The sequence below is a fragment of the Hemicordylus capensis genome, chromosome 2 (assembly GCF_027244095.1).
Source record: "Hemicordylus capensis ecotype Gifberg chromosome 2, rHemCap1.1.pri, whole genome shotgun sequence".
In the NCBI taxonomy this organism is placed as follows: domain Eukaryota; kingdom Metazoa; phylum Chordata; class Lepidosauria; order Squamata; family Cordylidae; genus Hemicordylus; species Hemicordylus capensis.
In genome coordinates, this window is record NC_069658.1 from 130,022,438 (window position 1) to 130,036,893 (window position 14,456).

General features: G+C 45.7%; 2 long non-coding RNA genes across 6 annotated transcripts in view; one reads left to right on the forward strand and one right to left on the reverse strand.

Annotated features, from left to right (window-relative positions):
• LOC128346578 (uncharacterized) overlaps positions 1–14,088 on the reverse strand; it is a 112,494-nt gene extending 98,406 nt beyond the window's left edge. For 3 of the 5 annotated variants that reach the window (XR_008317060.1, XR_008317059.1, XR_008317062.1), the window contains exon 1: positions 10,256–10,618. This is a non-coding gene — a long non-coding RNA (uncharacterized LOC128346578). Of the gene's footprint in view, positions 1–7,582; positions 7,855–10,255; positions 10,619–12,616 lie in introns of those variants that run through there. The other 2 variants (XR_008317061.1, XR_008317063.1) reach the window with 2 other exon arrangements.
• LOC128346580 (uncharacterized) lies at positions 10,548–12,198 on the forward strand. Its single transcript, XR_008317064.1, has 2 exons — positions 10,548–10,696; positions 12,065–12,198. It is a non-coding gene; the product is annotated as an uncharacterized LOC128346580 (long non-coding RNA).
• Positions 14,089–14,456: the final 368 nt, after the last annotated feature.

Here is a 14,456-nt window from a genome sequence, read left to right on the forward strand (position 1 = left end):
TTATTATTATTTATTTTCAAAGTTTTATAGCCTACACATCCCAAAAGTTCAGAACGGAACAAAAAGCAGCAAAACAGGGGATGGGGGGGGATTAATCTCAATCAGTTACATTTCCCCACCCTTCCCAGCTTCACCCTGAGCCCCAAAAATTAACTCAAGCAGATACATCTGACTTCTAAATAAATACCAAAAGGTGCTCAGGGTTGGGCCCTGGTGAGCTGATAATAGGGGGCCAGCTATTATGAACACCTCTTCTTATGCTCCTGAGGGAATCATTGGTATATGCTAGAAATCATAATAGTACAACAAGGAGAAAGTGATCTCACTATAAAGTCATGTGACTCATATGGAATCTCATGTTAAGAAAATAAGAACAGCCCTGCTGGATCAGGCCCAAGGCCCATCTAGTCCAGTATCCTGTTTCACACAGTGGCCCACCAGATGCCTCTGAGAAGCCCACAGCCAAGAGGTATGCGCATGACCTCTCTCCTGCTGTTGCTCCCCTGCAACTGGTATTGAGAGGCATCGTGCCTCTGAGGCTGGAGATGGCCCACAGCCATCAGACTAGTAGCCATTGATAAACCTGTCCTCCATGAAACTGTTTAAACCCCTTTTAAAGCCATCCAAGCTTTTAAAGCCATCACCACATCCCATGGCAAGGAATTCCATAGATTAATTATGTGCTGTGTGGAAAAAGTACTTCCGCTTGTCGGTCCAAAATTTCCCAACCTTCAGTTTCATGGTGTGACCCCTGGTTCTAGTGTTGTGAGAGAGGGAGAAAAACTTCTCTCTGTCTACCCTCTCCACGCTGTGCATTATTTTATAGACTTCGATCATGTCTCTCCTCAGTTGCCTCTTTGCCAAGGTAAAGAGCCCCAGATGCTGTAGCGTAGCCTCATAAGGAAGGTACTCCAGGCCCCTGATCATTTTGGTTGCCCTATTCTGCACCTTTTCCAGTTCTACAATATCTTTCGTAAAATACGGCAACTGAAGCTGTACTCAGTACTCCAGATGTAGCCACACCATAGATTTGTATAAGGGCATCATAATATTAGCATTTTTATTTTCAATTCCCCTCCTAATGATTCTGAGCATGGAATTAGCTTTTTTTCACAGCTGCCATGCACTGAGACAACATTTTCAATGAGCTGTCCACTGCAACCCTAAGATCTCTCTCATGGTCAGTCATCGACAGCTCAGATCCCATCAGCATATATGTGAAGTTGATGTTTTTTGCTCCAATGTGCATCACTTTACACTTGCTTACTTTGAACCGCATTTGCCATTTTGTTGCCCTGTCCCCCAGTTTGGAGAGATCTTTTTGGAGTTCCTCACAATCCATTGTGTATTTCACTACCCTAAATAGTTCACTGTCATCTGCAAATTTGGCCACTTTGCTGGTCACCCCAATTTCTTGATTGTTTATGAACAAGAGCACTGGTCCCAGTGCCAATACCTGCGGGACCCCACTTCCTACCTACCTCCATTGTGAAAACTGTCCATTTATTCCTACTCTCTGTTTCCTGTCCTTCAACCAGTTACCGATCCACTAATGAACCTGTCCCCTTATTCCAAGACTACTAAGTTTACTCAAGAGCCTTTGGTGGGGAACTTTACCAAAAGCTTTTTGGAAGTCCAAATATACTATGTCAACTGGATTACCTTTATCTACATGCCTGTTGACACTCTCAAAGAACTCCAAAAGGTTAGTGAGGCAAGACTTTCCTTTGCAGAAGCCATGCTGGTTCTCCTTCAGCAAGGCCTGTTCTTCTATATGCTTAACAATTTTGTCCTTAAGTATGCTTTCCATCAATTTGCTCAGCACCAAAGTTAAGCTGACTGGCCTGTAATTTCCAGGATCCCCCCTGGATCCCTTCTTGAAAATTGGAGTCACATTGGCTACTTTCCAGTCCTCTAGTACAGAGCCTGATTGTAGGGACGAGTTATATATATTTGCTCAGAGAGCGGCAATTTCACATTTGAGTTCCTTCATAACTCTTGGGTGGATGCCATCTGGCCCTGGCTATTTGTTAATTTTTAGCTTTTCAAGACACTAGAACATCTTCCCTTGTCACCTCAAATTTACCCAGTTCCTCAGTCGCTAAACCTGAAAATGCTGGAGAGGGTATATGGTCAGTATCCTCCGCCATGAAGACAGATGCAAAGAGCTGATTCAGCTTCTCTGCAATCTCCTTATCCTCCTTAACAAACTCTTTCATACCCTCACCATGTCCAACCACCTCCCTGGCAGGTTTTCTACTTCTGATATATTTAAAGAAGTTTTTCTTATTCCCCTTGACACTTCTAGCTATATGCTCCTCAAACTCTCTCTTTGCATCCCTTATTGTGTCCTTGCATTTCTGTTGCCAGAATTTATGTTCCTTCCTGTTCTCTTCATTTGGTCCAGACTTCAATTTTCTGAAGGAAGTCTTCTTCCCTTTTATAGCTTCCCTGACTCTACTTGTTAGCCATGCTGGCATCCTCCTGAACATGGTGGTACCTTTCCTCCTTCTTGGTATACATTCCAACTGTGCTTCTAGTACTGTGGTTTTAAATAGGTTCCATGCTTTCTGGAGTGATTTGACTCTCCTGACTTTCCCTTTCAACTTCCTTCTTACCAGTCCCCTCATTTTTGAGACGTTTCCTCTTCTGAAGTCCAACGCCTCTGTGTTGGACTTCTTTGACAATTCTCCACTCGCATATATGCTGAATTGGATCACACTATAGTCACTGCTTCCCAATGGTTCTGCTACTCTGACATCTCGCACCAGGTCCTGGGCACCACACAGGATTAAATCCAAAGTCGCCATCTCTCGGGTTGGTTCAGTGACTAACTGTTCTAAGGCACAGTCATTTAGCACATCTAGAAATGTGGATTCTCTGTCATTACCTGAATGTGAATTTACCCAGTCTATGTGTGGGTAGCTGGTCACCCATTATAACTGCCCTGTCTCTCTTTGATGCCTCTCTGATTTGTTTCTCCAACTCCAGGTCACTCTCAGCACTTTGATCCAGAGGGCGATAGCATGTCCCTAGTAACATATTTCTTTTCAGTCCTCGTAATGTTACACATAACAATTCTAGTTTATTGGAATCTATCCCTTCTTTTATATACAGTGCTACTCCTCTCCCAACCCTCCCCTCCTCTCATTGTCCCTTATATAGAGTTTATATCCAGGAATAATCATGGCCCACTGGTTCCCACCATTCCACCAGGTTTCTGTTACACCCACTATATCTATGTTTTCATTAGTAACCAAGTACTCCAGCTCACCCCTCTTGGCTCGGAGGCTTATGGCACTGGTATACAGACACCTATATGCCAAATCCCTCACCTGGTGTTGGTGTGTGCTATCCCCCTTACCATCATTTGACCTATTTGGCAAGCTGCCCTGTGTTTCCTTCTGCTCAACTTCTGGCTCTAATCTGTCCCCTTCTGGTTTATCCAAAACATGTTCAACCTCATACCTTAGGGAATTTTGCTGGCCGAAGCAGATACTACCCTGTTCCTGCAGCAATCCTCCAGATATCATTTTAAAAGCTGCTCTGCAACCTTCTTGATTTTTAGTGCCAGCAGTCTGGTTCCATTTTGGTTCAAGTGGAGTCTGTCCCTTTGGTACAGGCTTCACTTCCCCCCAAATGTATCACAGTGCCTAATGAATCTAAACCCCTCCTCCCGGTACCACCGTCTCATCCACGCATTGAGACCCCTCAGCAGCACTTGTCTGGCTGTCCCTGCGTGTGGAACAGGTAGCACTTCAGAAAACACTACCCTGGGAATCCTGGACTTCAGTATGCTACCTAGCAGCCTAAATTTGGCTTCCAGGACCTCCCAATTACATTTCCCCACATCATTGGTGCCGCCATGCACCACGACAGCTGTCTCTGCCCTGGCACTGCCTAACACTCTATCTAGACACTGTGTGATGTCTGAAACCTTCACACCAGGCAGGCAAGTAACCGTGCAGTCTACACATGGGCCACAGACCCATCTCTCTATGCCCCTAAGGATTGAATCACCCACTACTAGGAGGCCCCCAGCCCCTGCAGGAGTATCTACTGAGCGAGAGGATATGGGCGCATTGCCCAAGGAAGGGGTGTGTTTCCCTCTTCCTCAGACCGATGTCCTCCTTCTCTGAGATGCTTATTCTCCATGACAGCAGAAGCACCATCAGCATGGGAGTGGGATGCCTCTACCACATCCCTGAGAGTTTCATCCACACACCTCTCTGCCTCCCTGAACTTCTCCAGGTCAGCCACCTTGGCTTTAAGGGAACGAACTTGTTCCCTGAGAGCCAAGAGCTCTTTGCACTGAGCGCACATCCACGACTTCTGCCCCTCAGGCAGATAGTCATGCATGCAGCATTCTGTGCAAGTCACTGGGAAGCAGCCCCTCCCCTGCTGCCATTCCAACTTCATAACTAGTTTTATTGGCTATTTAGAGTATATGGGGTTTGAAGCTAGGTACTGGGTACAGTTGTCAGCTAATTAATGGTTTTTAGTTTTGTCCTCCAAGAAAATTAGAAAGATTGGGTAGTACTCACCTTATTCTTGCCTTGTGTGCCTCCCCACAGCTTTTCCTGCCAATCTCCCACTAAATTCCTGCAAAACTCCTTTGTTACCTGTTAGCAAAGCTCCTGGGAGCAAAGTTCCTGTGGTTCAAGCTTTGTATTCAACACCAGCAGTCAGCTCAGGAATGTGGGGCCTCCCACAAGCTGGGGCCCGCACCTGGTATGAATGAATCTCCCACTCAGGCTTCTCCTCTGGCAGACACAAACACTGCCAACCAGCCAGAAGTCCAACCCTAGGAGATTTCCAGCCCTAGCAGACTTAGCTTCTCCTGTTAAGTTGCATGTGTGAATGCATCACTGGGAATGGTCAGAAAATGCTGCATTGAGATCATTTTAAACACCTGCAATAACCCATACAACTCTGTGCATCATCTTAGTGCCAGAGATACATGGAGTGGCCAGGTAATCCTTAGAAAGGATTACCAAGCTAAACAGCTGAAAGCTAATTAATTTCACCTACACCTTTTCAGAGATATCAGAGTCCTGGATGACAGTGCAACTTCAGGGCCAGTATTGCATTATTTCATAACTGCATTATTTTCATCTGCATTTCAGTTATACTTAGGGACCCACTTGCCATGTGTACTTTGTAATCTAGGAAGAAATGGTGTACAGTCAGATGATGGGCAACAAGCTGCATTCGTTTTCTGTTCTCCATGTCCTTCGGATAAGCTACATAAGAAAGAGCTTGAGAGAACGAAAGCAAGGTGACCTGTTTTTCTGTTCAAAGCAGCTTACATAGAGCTTTTTCAGATTCAGATACTGACCAGAGTGAGACCTCCTTAGCTTTAATAATATAACATCATGTATCCCCAGGCCATGATATTCCTCCCTGTTGAAAGGAGCTGAGCTAAAACATAGTGATTACAAGTACAGCAGACAAGGTGATGTTTTGAATTGCACTGTCATACTGAATCCTGATATTATGTCTGGAAAAGTTTAGGATGAATAAATTAGCCTTCAGTTGTTTTGTTTAATAATGCTGAACACCTCCATGTAAACACGGCATTCATTGGCATCTGTGGTATCAAACTGACACAGAGTAACATGGGATGGCTGGTGGGGTGGAAAAATAAAGAGCAAAATAGGTGAGACACAGAAATGCAGAGACACCTTTTGGATGGCAAGAGAGAGGAAATGGGATAACAATGAGCGGGGGGCAGAACTCAGGCTGTGGTGATACAAAGAGAGGTGAGTGCTATGCGGAGCATAGAGAAAAGAGGGTAGCTGGAAAATGGCGTTGTTGAGATGTCTGAGAGTGTGGAAGGAAACAAAAAAAAGAGGGCATGGATGAGAGATGGAGTGCAAGCCTCTGAGGGTGCAGAAAGAGAAGAGACAGTACACTATGCAGAGAAACCTACAGTAGCACAGAGAGGAAAGGAATGTGCTATATGATAAAAAGGCAAAGGGGAGTTAACAGAGAATAGGCTAAAAAAAAAAAAAACTGTAACCAAAAACTACCCAAAAGAGTTTTGTATCATCTGCAAATTCGGCCCCCTTGCTGCTTACTCCCACTTCTAGATCATTTAAGAATAAATTAAAAAGCACCGGTCCCAGTACAGATCCCTGGGGGACCCCACTTCTTACTTCCCTTCACTGTGAAAACTCTCCATTTATCCCTACCCTCTGTTTCCTATCTTTCAACCAGTAATCCACACATGTACTTGTCCCCTTCTCCCACGACTGCTAAGTTTCCCCAGGAGTCTTTGATGAGGAACTTTGTCAAAAGCTTGTCAAAAGAGGGAGTGTAAGGGAGGCGAAGAAGATAACTGGGGCTTGGATTGTGTCAGCTTGTCTCCTGACCTTGGTCTGGTGATATTTCATAGCCTCCTGGCCACCCACCTCCCCCCAGCTCAGCATGAACAGCTTGGAGGCCTGTCTGTGTAGCTGTGTTTTGCCCTTTCGTCTTCCTGAGTGCTGGCAACTATTTCCATCTGTGAGCACTAATTTTCATCTGTCCCAGCTTGGAGTCACCTGTGAGAGAGGTGACTCTGAGTTTTCTTTGGGGGAGCCTATAAAGATGGAGGGAGTGCCAGTGGCACAGCTGGTGGTGCAGCTGTTTTGCCCACTTGTTACTGAGACTTGGCTGAAGTTAATTTGTAATGTGTCTGGGTTTGTCTGGAGATGGGGAGACAGGGGGTGCCTTCATTGACTGTGGGGCAGCTATACCAGTATAGAAATCATAAATGCTTCTCTGAAGGAGGGCAGGATGCCTCATTGTCTTAAGGAGGCAATTATTAGACCTCTTCTAAAGAAGCCTGCACTAGATCCCTCAGAGCTGAGCAATTATAGGCCTCTCTCCAATCTCCCGTGGCTGGGCAAGGTAACTGAGGAAATGTTGGCCTCTCAGCTCCAGGCGCTCTTGAAGGAAACTGATTATCTAGACCCATTTCAAACTGGCTTTCGGGTGGGCTATGAGATGGAGACTACCTTGGTCGGCCTGATGGATGATCTCCAATTGGGAATTGACAGAGGAAGTGTGACTCTGTTGGTCCTTTTGGACCTGTTGGCGGCTTTCGATACTATTGACCATAGTATCCTTCTGGAGCATCTGAGGGGGTTGGGGGTGAGAGGCATTGTTTTACAGTGGTTCTGCTCCTACCTCTTGGACAGGTTCCAGATGGTGTCAATTGGAGATTGTTGCTCTTCGAAATCTGAGCTTAAGTATGGTGTCCCTCAAGGCTCCATACACTCTCCAATGCTTTTAACATCTACATGAAACCGCTGGGAGAGATCATCAGGAGATTTGGAGCTGGGTGTTACCAGTATGCTGATGACACCCAGATCAACTTCTCCATGTCAACTTCTTCAGTTGATGGCATATCCTCCCTAAATGCCTGCCTGGAAGCAGTAATGGGTTGGATGAGGGAGAATAAACTGAAGCTGAATCCAGATAAGACAGAGGTACTTATTGTGTGGGGTCAGAACTCCAGAGATGATTTTGATCTACCTGTTCTAGATGGGATCACACTTCCCAAAAAGGAACAGGTCCACTGTCTGGGAGTACTCACAGAGTCTGGGAGTTCCACACCTCTCCTTGGTTTCTCTGGTTGAGGCAGTGGCCGGGGTGCTTTCTATCAGCTCCGGCTGATACGCCAGCTGTGTCCATTTCTCGATATCAATGACCTCAGAACAGTGGTGCATTTGTTGGTAACCTACAGACTTGACTTCTGTAATGTGCTCTACATAGGGCTGTCTTTGTACGTAGTCCGGAAACTTCAGTTGGTTCAGAATGCAGCAGCCAGGTTGGTCTCTGGGTCATCTCGGAGAGACCACATTACTCCTTTGCTGATAGAGTTACATTAGCTGCCGATAGGTTTCTGGGCAAAATACAAAGTTCTAGTTATAACGTATAAAGCCCTAATCGGCTTAGGTCCTGGGTATTTAAGAGAGCATCTTCTTCGCTACGAACCCCACCGCTCATTGTGGTCATCTGAGGAGGTCCGCCTCCAGTTACCGCCAACTCGTTTGGTGGTCACACAGAGACGGGCCTTCTCGGCTGCTGCCCCGAGATTGTGGAATGCGCTCCCTGCTGAGTTACGATCCTCCCCATCTCTGGCTATTTTTAAAAAACATTTGAAACCCCATTTTTTTACCCAAGCCTTCTCAGGTTTTTAATTTAAAAGTACTGTTAATCTTATGGTTTTTAAATTACTATATTGTTTTAACTTTTATATGTGTATTAATTGTTGTTAGCCGCCCAGAGACATAAGTTTGAGCGGGGTATAAATTTAATAAATAAATAAATAATAAAATAAAAGCAAAGCTTTATGGAAGTCCAGGTATACTATGTCAACTGGATCACCTTGATCCACACACTTGTTGACACTCTCAAAGAACTCCAAAAGTTTTGTGAGGCTGCCTTTGCATGTAGTCCGGAAACTGTAGCTGATACAGGGTTCAGCAGCCAGGTTGGTCTCTGAGTTTACCTGAAAAGATCATATTACACCCATTTTAAAAGAACTACACTGGCTGCAAATAGGTTTCTAGGCAAAATACAGAATATTGCTTATTACCCATGAAGCCTTGAATGGCGTGGGTCCAAGGTATTTAAAAGAACATCTCTTCTTCATGAACCAGCCACCTATTCAGATCATCAGGAGAGGTCTGGTTGCAGTTGCCACCAGCTCAGTTGCTGGTGACTGGAAACTGGGCTTCTTCTAGGATTGCCCTGGGACTTTGGAACGTGCTTCCTAACAAAATTAGAACCTCCCCTTCTCTTGAAGTTTTTAAGAAGGACCTGAAAACATACCTGTTTAGTCAGGATTTTAGTTTATATTTTTAAAGTTTTAAGTTTTAGAGGTTTTTATCTGCATTTTAAATTGTTGTAATTGTGTTAATGTTTTAATTAATGTGTGTGTTATTGTGAACCACCCAGGGACATGTATGGGGTGGTATAAAAATGTTTCAAACAAACAAATAAGTAAGTAAGTAAATAAAGATGCAGTACATCTTTGAAATTAAGAAAAGGAGGTGGGACAAATATCAAGGAATCACCATCACTCACTTGCCTTGCTTGTGAGCTTCCAAAGGCATATATGCAACAGGAACCAGAATAGAAGCTGATCCATCAAGGTAATTCTCATATACTTAAGTAAAGTAAAAGTAAAGTGTGCCGTCGAGTCGGTGTTGACTCCTGGTGCCCACAGAGCCCTGTGGTTGTCTTTAGTAGAATACAGGAGGGGCTTACCATTGCCATCTCCTGCACTGTATGAGATGATGCCTTTCAGCATCTTCCTATATCGCTGCTGCCCGATATAGGAAACATACCAGTGGGGATTTGAACCAGCAACCTCTGGCTTGCTAGTCAAGTCATTTCCCCACTGCACCATGTACTTCAGGGTTATTATGAGGGATAAAATCAAATATTTGTTTAGCTCAACTAAATAGTGCTATGGAAAGTGTAAATCATAATACCTAGCTCCCATACAACAGCTTGCCAGAAATTCTAGGCTGACAAACACTTTACTTTTTAAAAAAATTGTGCAACTATATTTGGCTAGGAGTCATGGCAAACCACAGCAAGGAAAGTGTTGCCGTTCAATCGAGCATATAGACTACGAAAGGGCTTTGTCATCAGCTTTAGAATTGCAACAACACTGAGGCAAAAATCAATCTGCATTTATAACAGCTGAAAAAGTTTTGCCCGATGACAGGCCTATAGGCTCAAGAGGAAACATTTCACTGTATTAGGAAATGAGCAGCCAGCTGTGGCAAAAAGCGTTATTTCGTACCTGAGTTGCCTGCCAGCTAACATTAGCTCAGAACCTACATTTAGTGATGCTGATAGATAGGGGTGAAGTTTTTTATTTAGCATTTGAGGGCCTCACACTTTAGTAACAATTTACACCTGAGAAAACTTTCTAGGAAGCACAGGGCAGGCTGTTGAGATTTCTAAATGACAAATCACACATGAAGGCTTACTAGCAGAAATCCTGAGAACAGTAACCTAGACCTCTCTCTAAGTCAAGGTGCGGGGAGGAAAATTCCCGAATCTTTGCAAATTTTAAATGAAAGAAGAAAAGTCTCCTTAAGTAGCAATTTTTTAAATTTCAAAAATACTGTGGTGTCAGATGGAGTCAAAGCACAAGAAGCCAAAACAGAATCTGGCAGTCCAGAAATGAAGCCCACGACAAAATCGGGTGGGATGGGGTGGGGTAGGGTGGCGACAGCATTGTACTTACTATTATCTGTGATATGAATGTTGGAATCTGGGAGGTCATGGGCAGAACCAGTCAACATCTGAAGATTACTAGCTTTTCAGAGTACTGGTATCCTGGACAAACAGAGGTTTGCTGGTTGGATTAGTAAAATATTGAGATCATTCACATGACCAGCCCTTTCTGGGTAGAAGGAGGTTAACCTGGGTACAGAGGCTCATCTGGAGCCTCAGAATCCTCTCCTCCCCAGTGCCTGTCAAGCTGGGCTCCTGGGGTAAGCAACCATAGAGTGCTGGGACTTGTGAGGCCAGTGGGAAGAGCCCTCAAGCATTGGCAAGGGTTGCCTTTCTGTGCCCTGTGCAATGCATTCTGGGATAATGGAGGACTTCCTCCTTCCTAGATCTGCTGGTTGGGGGTGAGACTGGCAGAGGCAAAAAGAGCCTCTAATTGTCCGGGGGAAGGTAGGTAAGTTCCTGCCTTGCCTCTCACTCCTCTCTCTTTGGTCGTGTGAATGCTCCCACTAACTAGCTGGGGATGCTGTATTTATATGGTTGCATTCCTTTTAGTCCTGGGCCCAGCAGTAGGCCAATCAAAGGAAAAAGGAGAGCAGAATAGTGAGGACTGACAACATACACATATAGGCTGATTAAACTGCAGCACAAAAATGGAATCCTGAAGCAATCAAAAGGTCATATCAAGATATCTAATCAATATACTGTACTTTGGGGCAAAAATGCCACGGTGTATACATTTTTTAAAGTCACATTAATGCGCCTGCGGCCTTTACGCCGATGCGGCCTTTATGCCAGAATTGAAGTATGAGGAAAGGAGGTGTGGCAGCAGCACAGCAGGGCCCTCTGACCAACAAAAGGCCCCATGTGGTTGAGAGGGCCCGGGAGGAATGGAGGCAGAGGAGGAAGAGCAGTGACAGTACAGTTGGGCCTTCCTGGCCCTGGGTTTGCATGGTCATCCCCCCTTTCCATTTCCCATGGAGCACCGTTTGTGCTCCGCGTGGGGGCATTTTGGCTTCTTGCTCTCTCACACCCCCTCCCCGTTGTTTGCTTGGGTTGGGCCTGCTGCGAGGCCATGGCCATATTTAGTGGCCGGTACGGGGGCAGCGGGAGGCACCTTTAAGTGGAAATTAGAAGGTGCTTTCCTCCCTCTATTGCTGGCCCTGAAAGCTCTTCCCAGCAGTGGCGGAGGATCAACTCTGCCACTCAGCTACAGCCACTCTTCCACGCAGCGCGCACCCCAGCTTCGTGGTGGAGCTGATCCTAAGAAAAGGTCATGCTAAGGAAGAACTAAGAAAAGGTCATGCTCCCCACCGCAGGAAAAAAAAAAATACAATTAAATGACAGTGGATTCAGTAATAGTGCCAGTATGATCCCACCTCATGATTATTCAGCAGTGAATAAGGACACAACAAGAAGCAAGTAATTTGTGTTCATTTTAAAGATCTACTTCATTTTTTTCTTTTTCTTAAAAACACACAGAATGATTGCTAAAAATAACAAATGCTTTAACAACCGTGTCCAAAACTAGATTCTCTTCCCAGAAATTTCCCATGAACTTCACAGTTCTCCTGCTTGATTTAATTCCCTTCAGGATGGTGTCATCAGCAATGCTGTCTCCTGAAACAGTGGTAGGCTGTTTGAAATAGCAGGCCTTAGCCCTCTGAATTGCACCTTTTAACCATATATGGTGACTCATACTCTGCTTTATGAGCCCTCTAGAGAGCAAAAGCCCCCCAATTCTTGAAGATCAAACTCTTTTAAGGGATGGAAACCTATAGAAGCCCGTATAGTTTCTTCCTTTTCTCCTTCCTTCACTCAGGACACACAGGCCTTGACCAGCAGCCCTCCACGAACCTTTCCAGGGCCTGTTCTCTGGCTACAGTTGAGCTCTGAGGAGGTGATATGAACTCTTCTGGCACTGGCTCTTTTTCTCTTAATAAAGTGTAAAGATATTTCTTAGTGTCTGTCTTTTTTCCTTCTGTCTAGAAAGTAGTACATTTTAAAAGTTGTACACAAGTAGTACAGCCTCTGAACATAGACAGAGTAGATGTCTTCCCTAAACCTCAGGCCTCCACTTAATTGGTTAATGGCTGATATGATAATGGCTTACTCATAGTAGTCTCACTGAAATGAAAAGGATATTAGGCATTCATAGCCATGCTTTTTAAAAAAATTCCAGTAGGATTACTTTGAGTAATGTTCCTCATTGCCAGTCTCTCTTTCTTGTATTCACTACCAAGTAGGAGAGGATGTATTGTTGGCATGTTTGTTTTAAATATACTAAAAGATTGTATGCCCTGTGGGATCCTTTGACATTTAATGCCAGATTATTTGAGAAGAATCTGTGCTGAGTGGGGGGCGGGGGGCTTACCTCACAAGATTCTCAAAATGTAATGTGAAACTGGAGTTTGGCAACCCTGCCCTGCTGTTTAAATCTGTAACTCCAAATCGCACCACAGACATTCTTCAAACTGTGGCCTGCCAACTCCAGTTCCAGGAGAGGGGAGCCTCCAAGGCAGATCCAAGCAAGCTACGTGGCCAGATTGTGGGCAAAGCATCACTATGTCAGCAGGGCAGCCGCGATTAGCCACAGTCTGGAAGGCGGTGTGCCAAGCATGATCATGGATTTTCGGAGTGCTCCACCCGCCTTCAGCACGGAAAGATCATTTAAGCATATTTAAATGACCTGCAATGCCATTCCATGGCAGCACATTTTGAAGCGATGGCACCCCGGCACCCCTGCCCCCCCCCCAGTAGCTCCACAGCTTAAGCATGAATTCTGGGCAGAGTTGGGGTCCAGGGGGGTTGGTATTCCACTTTAATAAGGGAGGGGAAGGGAACACTGAGACTTCCTAGGAGGAGATATGTAGATGAGGGAAGGCAAAGGATGATGGGGGGTCTGTCCCACCATAACCTGGGAAAATGTCACAAGGAATAACCCCAGCAAAGAGTCATGCTGCCCCAACAAAAGTTTTTCTGCCTGGTAGCTTGCTGCTGAGTGGACTCACTTTTTCATGAGAGGGTCAATACTTGATTGTTTCTCTTACTTCAGAGAGCTCCCCACTCTCACCTGAGCTGCACTCCTGTTCCTCTTCCATCCCATTGGTTCCATTTTCCTCACCCTTCTTGGTTATGGCTGCAGCATTGCTGCTGCCTATTGGCCAAGCTGCAGCTCCCTATACCCATAGACCCCTCACCCAAGCCCTGCTCTTCCCTTCAGGAGCAGCAGCAGTGGTTGGCTGGGCCATTCCTCGCTACTGTCACCACCATGGCCACTTGTTCCCCTCAGACTGCTGACAGAACCAGGCCCATCCCTTGCCTGCTTGTCTCCCTCTGACAATGGCCTCAGTAGCCCCAAACAGCAGCAGTGGTTGACTGGGCCCTTCCTTGCTGCCAGTGCCGCCATGGCCACCCATTCCCCTGTCAGGCTGCTGACAGGCTCAGGCCCGTCCCTTGCCCCTCTTTCTGTCTCTCTTCCCCATCCCTTCTTTCTCTCTCTCTCTCTCCTCCACTCGCTCTTCTCCACTCTTTCTTCCCCCTCCCTTCATGTTTTTTCTTCCTCCCTCCCTGAGTTAACAGATTTTGTTCATTTACACAACGGCTTCCTCCTTCTCTTGAAGGGGCTCTTTCCTCCCTCAGGACCTGTCTTTTTGCAGACCCCTGCCTGCTATCCTTTTATACCCAGAACATCTTCCGACCAGTAACAGCTGCATTCCAACTGACCTTAACCATCACAGGCCCCTCCTCCTTATCTGCATAGGGAATCCCCACTGCCCAATCACCATGGTGCTTCTGCTCTCACAGGCTCCTTCTCCCTATCTGCATATGGAATCCCCACTGCCCAATCAGGTGCTTCTGCTTGCAAACTCAGCCAATCGCCTCCTTCCCACCACGTCGCCACTCATGGCCCGTTTTGGAGAACAGCCAATTGCCTCCTTCCTACCATGTCGCCACACAGGTCCGTCTTGGAGAAATAATAATATAGATTCTCCACATCCTCTCCCCCCTAATTCCCTGTGAAGATGAGAATTATGCATGCACCCACAGGATATTTTAATGCTCCATGTGCCATAGCTTGGATGCTTGTGTGGCCGGCGTGTGGATGGGGAAACACAAGGACAGACCTTTAAAGCCATCCAGAATTCCCAAGTCTGGTCCGGCATCATGCTGTATGCAGATCTGTGGATGTGGGGAATCATGGGAGAGGGGGG